The sequence below is a fragment of the Artibeus jamaicensis genome, unplaced genomic scaffold (genome assembly GCF_021234435.1).
Source record: "Artibeus jamaicensis isolate MK-2021 breed Jamaican fruit bat unplaced genomic scaffold, CSHL_Jam_final scaffold_847, whole genome shotgun sequence".
In the NCBI taxonomy this organism is placed as follows: domain Eukaryota; kingdom Metazoa; phylum Chordata; class Mammalia; order Chiroptera; family Phyllostomidae; genus Artibeus; species Artibeus jamaicensis.
Genome location: NW_026522057.1, coordinates 5357732 through 5363735, shown reverse-complemented (window position 1 = coordinate 5363735; position 6004 = coordinate 5357732).

Here is a 6004-nt window from a genome sequence, read left to right as displayed (position 1 = left end):
GCAGGACTTGAGCAAAGGCTTAGGCGAACCCTGGGAATTACCTTTTCTGGTGACAACTTCTTGCTGGAACAGTGGTGAGGTGAAGACTTGGAATGGGGTAGGAATGGTGGGGAGGAAGCCCCTCAGTCTCAGTCCAGACCCTGTTGCAGCCTGCCTGCCTCCCATGCCTTCCTTCCCCTTAGGAGCTCAGGCTGTGAGCTGCACCCGTGCTCCCTCATTGTGCTGTGCTCTGGGGGAAGGTCCTGGATGGCAGGATGGATCCTGGCCGCTTGAAGACACCTCCACATACCACGCACCCCGCCCTTTACCTCTCATTTCTTCTTGGTGGTCAAGGAAGTCCTTGAGAAGCTCAAAGAAAGCTACTACTTTATTTATTTATTTTTTAAATTGGTTCTAGTGAAAAGAAAGGAGAGGGAGAAAGTGGATTTGTTGTTCGACTTATTTATTCATTCATTGGTTGATTCTTGTATGTGCCCTGACTGGGGATCAAACCTGCAACCCTAGCATATTGAGACAGTGCTGTAACCTACCCAGCTAGGACAAAAGCTACTACTTTAAAGTATATAAAGAACTTATACAACTCAACAGCAGGAAGAGAGGAAGGAAGGAAGGAAGGAAGGAAGGAAGGAAGGAAGGAAGGAAGGAAGGAAGGAAGGAAGGAAGGAAGAGAGAGAGAGAGAGAGAGAGAGAGAGAGAGAAAGAAAGAAAGAAAGAAAGAAAGAAAGAAAGAAAGAAAGAAAGAAAGAAAGAAAGAAAGAAAGAAAGAAAGAAAGAAAAGAGAAAGCTACTACTACATTCACTTTGACCCTCTCTACCATGAAGAGGGACAAAAAATCTTAAGGAAGAGGAGTAGAATGAAAGGAGAGGCTCAAGAATTTGGTCCTCTCCCTGCTGTGGTCCCTACTTCCACCCAATGCAGTAAGCCCAGAGCCTGGAGTTCAGAGGGCAGAGACCATAGCTTATCACCACCTAAGGTTTGGAACCCAGCTCAGCCCAGCTCAAGTCCAGCTCAATTCCAGCCCAGAACCTAGAGCCTAGAGCCCAAACAAACCCAGCTCTGGTTCAAAATTCAGCTCAGAATCCAGAATTAAAGCCCCAAAACAACAATAAAAATAAATAATAATAATAATAACAATAAGCAAAAATGTAACTAAAGACAGGAGGCCAGAGTTCAAACTGCAGAGTCCAGAGCACAACTCAGTCCAGGCCCAAACACCAGCCAGAGTCAAAGACCAGGGCTTAGAACTTTGAGTCAAGCCCTGGGCCTATCACCCACCTTACAGCCTAGAACCCAAAGCCAGAGCGCTCCAAGCTCAGAGCCTAGAATTCAGGCAAAAGATAAACCCAAAATGTAGAGCCCAGAGCAGCCCAGAGTTCAGTTTAGAAGTTATCTAGCCAGAAGCCTACAACGCAGCACAGACCCATCTTAGAACTGTGTCCAGCCTAATAATTAGGGTGGTCTAGAACCCTAGAGCCTAGTAGATCCTTGATTCTCCTCTTAGGGCAGCCCCAGAAGGAGAGGTAAGGTTGCAAACTGAGGAGGAGGAATTCCAGATCTCAACCCCACTTCTGGCTGGAGGTGAAAGGGAGCTGATGATTTGTGTGTGCAGCAGGAGTAAGTGTTCTGAAGTCCTGCTAGCTCTGTTCTGGAGGATCCAACCTGGGGATTCAGATAGCAGACAAAACATGGCCTGCAGCTTCCTCCGCAAGGGCCATCCCCCAGAATCCCAATGGGAAGTAGAGTCCCATTGCTGCTGATTTGCTATGTGACCTTAAGCAAGTCTCTTTCTTTCTCAGGTTTCACTTTTCCCAGAAAGGAAATCAGGAAGTGTTTTATTTAGACCCACTGATAGGGAAACACAGAAGGAGTTATTACAAATAGCTCCTTCATTCATTTAGTCTTTCATTCATCGAACATTGATTGAACACATACAACAGGTGAACTTTAAGCAGGGGTATGAAATGACCAGGGATTTGTTTGTTTGTTTGTTTGTTTTTTAATTTGTTTGTTGTAAGGGCATTGCTGCAACAATCTAGGAAAAATGGGATGAGGTTCTGAGGAGGATGATGGCAGCTGGTAGTGTTATCTTTTATAAAGTACAGATGTGTTCATTTTACTCCTCTTTGCTCAGAATCCTGTTAATGGCTTCCCAGTATCTTTAGGATGAGGATGCAATGCCTCCTTCCATCTTGTCAGCCTTGGGGCTTACCGATTTCCCATCCAGCAAATGCCCAGACAGCCCAAGCTGCTAATTGTTTCTGTACTCACCGTCTTCCATCACAATTCCATATCTGTGGTGTTCCCCTTGCCTGGCGTGCCCTTCCATGTCTTAGGAACTCTCACCCGTCCTTCAGGGTTCGGCTCCATCATCACCTCCTCTGTGAAGCCTTCCCAGACTTCCACCCCTCAAACAAAAGCTAGTATTCTCAAGTCTGTGCACTCAGATCTCCATTAGGTTTTTGTCACACTATATTGTAACTTATTCTTATGTTTATCTCCACAATTTGACTTGACCTCCTCAAAGGAAAGATCGCCCATGCCTTACTCATCTCTGTGTTGCTGGGTGCACCCAAAGTTGGTTCAGTGAAGGCACTGACGAGGCAACATTGACACCTCCCCCAAGAATCCTTTTTTTTTTTTAAAGGCTCTCATGTTTTAAGTTTTTCAGCCCAGAACAGAAATGTGTTTTCCCGTTGTTTATTAATCAGAGACATCCTGCCAATCAAATGGGTAAAGGAAAGATATTAACATTTGTTGAAATCCAACTTAAGGTTTGTTTTGTATACACAAATTGTCTTACTTGACCTTTAGGATAAAACTATGAGGCATTATTACAGATTAGATACGTGGGGCTCAGAGAAGTTAAAAGTCACAGAGCATGAGCTAGACACAGGAGTAGATTTAAACACTGTGAGCCTGACTCCTGGGCCAGACTTGTTAAGGACCCCAGCTACTGCTATTATCTCTTGCTCCTAATCAGCGTAAGGATCACAGGATTACCATGCAGTCTTCAGGTAGCCATCAAAAGCTGGCTGTCTCCACGTGCTATGGTGAAAATGGAAGCAGCCATTACAAGGTGCTGGGTCCTCCAACATGCTTTTTGGGCATATGGTTCAAAGGAGGTCCAGGCTGGGGGGCCAGGGGTGAGGGCTTCAGGGCTTCCCAAGGTAGGTTCTGCTTTTGCCATGCTGACCTGAGCCCAGCAAATCACTTACTTAGAAACACTCTTTCATCCCTGAGAGGGTAAAGGCCAGGTGATGAGGATAGGACCTCCATGTGGCATGCCAGGGCAGAGTCCTGGCCAGCCCAGAAGGGAGTGGTATTATTCAGGCTTCAGTTCCCACCCCTTCTGCTAATGCCAGACTGTGGCTCCTACCAGGTGCACCTCACCTGATCTTACAGTTCCTGAGGCTACCTGGTAGGTTGGTCCAACCTCTGGGCCTGCCTCAGAACTGTGCCAGGGCCTAAGATGGCATGACTCTCACCAAAGGCCGACCTCCCCAGCTTCTTCCACTCTGTCATTCTTACGTCTTCTCAGCAATCAGTTTTCCTGGGGAGTAAGGTTGCTTCTGTCTTCTGGGAGAACCTTGAAGTTTGGGGAATCCAGGATGATGCAGGGACACTGGTTGGTGGAGGCCGGGGAGCACCAGGTGTCCCAAGTGTTGAAATAAGAAACATCTGGCCCTGGCCAGGTAGCCCAGTTGGTTAGAGCATTGTCCCCAATACACCAAGGTTGCAGATTCAATTCCTGGTTAGGGCACATGTAAGAATTAACCAATGAATGCATATTAGTGGAACAAAAAAAATCAGTGTTTCTCTCTCTCTCTCTCTCTCTCTCTCTCTCTCAAGAAAGATTCAAACCTGTAGAGTTTTTATGAGGTTGTTTTGGTGCCAAACTGACGACATGTGCTGGGGAGTAAGATCTCAAATGTTCCAGGGAGTAACAGTTTTACAGCTTCTTGTATGCATTTGAGTCTTCTGAAATTCTCCAGACGTCAGGGTGGTAGGTCTGCCAGTTAGGGAACTTAAGGAAGATTAGAGAAAGCAAGATGGGGGTTGGATTATGGGGTAGTTCACCGGAGTATGTGCTTTCAGAGTGTAAGGGTGGTTATACCTCTGAGGGGTGTTCTGACATCCCAAAGGTGTGTTGTCCATCTAGATGCACAAGAATAATGGACAGGGCTTGCTTAAAGCAAAAATAAACCTTTTAGTAAAAAGTTGTATGTCTGGGACATGACTACCCACCATGACCTGCCATAAGACCCCTGTCTTCTATCCCTTCAAGGAACCTCTGAGAACTCTTCATGCCTCTCTACCCCGTGACAAGTGAGGCTCGAAGCCAGACCCATTGCCCAGACTATTCCTGAAGCCCAGGATAGGGGCCTCTTTGTGGAATGTCCTATATAGCCTTGTGGGATCATGGACCTGCCCCACAATTGCCAACATCCAGGCAGGAACTGGGAGCCTCAAGTGACTTCAAGGGCCCTCAGCTACTTCCCCCACGAAGAGCCTCTCTTAGGATCCTCAGCGGTCCCTCCTTCCTACTTTCTGCCCTGCCTTCCCCCACAGGACAAACAAAAGGGATCATGGGGAACATGCTGAGGCACTCCCAACATAACAACTGTTCCAGGAAGCTCTTGTTCCAGGGCTTTCCAGCCTGTACCTCTTTAACCTGGCCATTCCCTGACTTCAGCCTTCGAGTACCACCAAGAAGGATGTCAAAAGTTTGCCAGTGACTGCTGAGATAAATGTCGTTAGGGCATAGGCTGGGCTCCTTTTCTCCAGGAATCAGTGGTAGGTCTGCCAGTTAGGGAGAAATCTTACCATTAAAGAACAGGCTGCAGCTATTCCTGGCAACGCTGGCATCTGCCAACACCTTCACTTAGCAACAATTTCCTAGCACCAAACACCCCAACAGCTCCACCTGGTAACCCTGCCTTAGCGACATCCGCTCTGCTAGAAATACCACCTCGAGTCCCCATGCTCCTAGCCATTCATATCAAATTTTTCCCCCTCTCACTTATGTGGTCTTATTTGGTAAGGTTTTACCCAGGGTACTAATAATGATAATAATAAACACTTTTAAGTGTTTCCTAGGTGCCAAGCACTGTTCTAAGCACCCCACTTAATCCCCATGACAACCCTATGAGTTAGGTACAATTATTATCCCCATCCGACAGGTGGGGAAAGTGAGGATCAAAGAGATTCACTAATTTGCCCAAGAGTAAACTGTAAGTAATGGCAGGGAGGCTAGGAAGCCCGGTAATCTGTCTCCTGGGATCTTTGCACTTAACTCTGCTGCTTACTCCCCAAGAAGCTCAGGGGGGCCAGTGACCTCCCCCAAAGTCCTTCAGGGGAGTGTGCTAGGGCATACGAAGAAGCCTGCAAGGCTGGGGATAGTGTCCTGTGAGGGTGCAGAGAGGTGGAGAGCAACAAGGGGAGCTCTGGAGTTTATTTGCCCTAGGCCGTGAGATGAGGCTAGACCCAGAAAAGGTCAAGGATGACTAGGATGGTGTTCCCACCACAGAGTGGGGATGTGTTTCTCTGCTCCTCAGGAAGAAACCCTTGCCCTCATTGCTGTCCTGGATGGAGTGTTGCTATGAAGAATGGGCCTGGGTCTCTGCTGTAGGCTCCTGAGGTTAACAGAGCCTCAGCAAAACCCCTTGGGCTCCTGGCTTGGTGGTGTGGGGGCCAGAGGGTAGGAAGGAGAATGACCAAGAGGGAGAATGGAGGCAAATGGTCAGGACTGTATGCACCTGGAGGACATCTCTAAGTGAAAGTCTGTAACCAAACTCCGACAGAAAAAGATGCCTGAGTCTGGGGTTATAAAACTAGTCCCTGCTTCCCCTTCCTTAGCCTCAGGTTCATCATCGGTAAAATGGGGGTAACAAAAACCCAGTGGTGTTGTGAGGAGTCAATGAGATGTTGTGAATGACAGGTGCCTGCCCAGCATAGAGTGGGTGCTCAGTAATTGGGAGCTGTTGGATTAGCAGCGCCTTGATT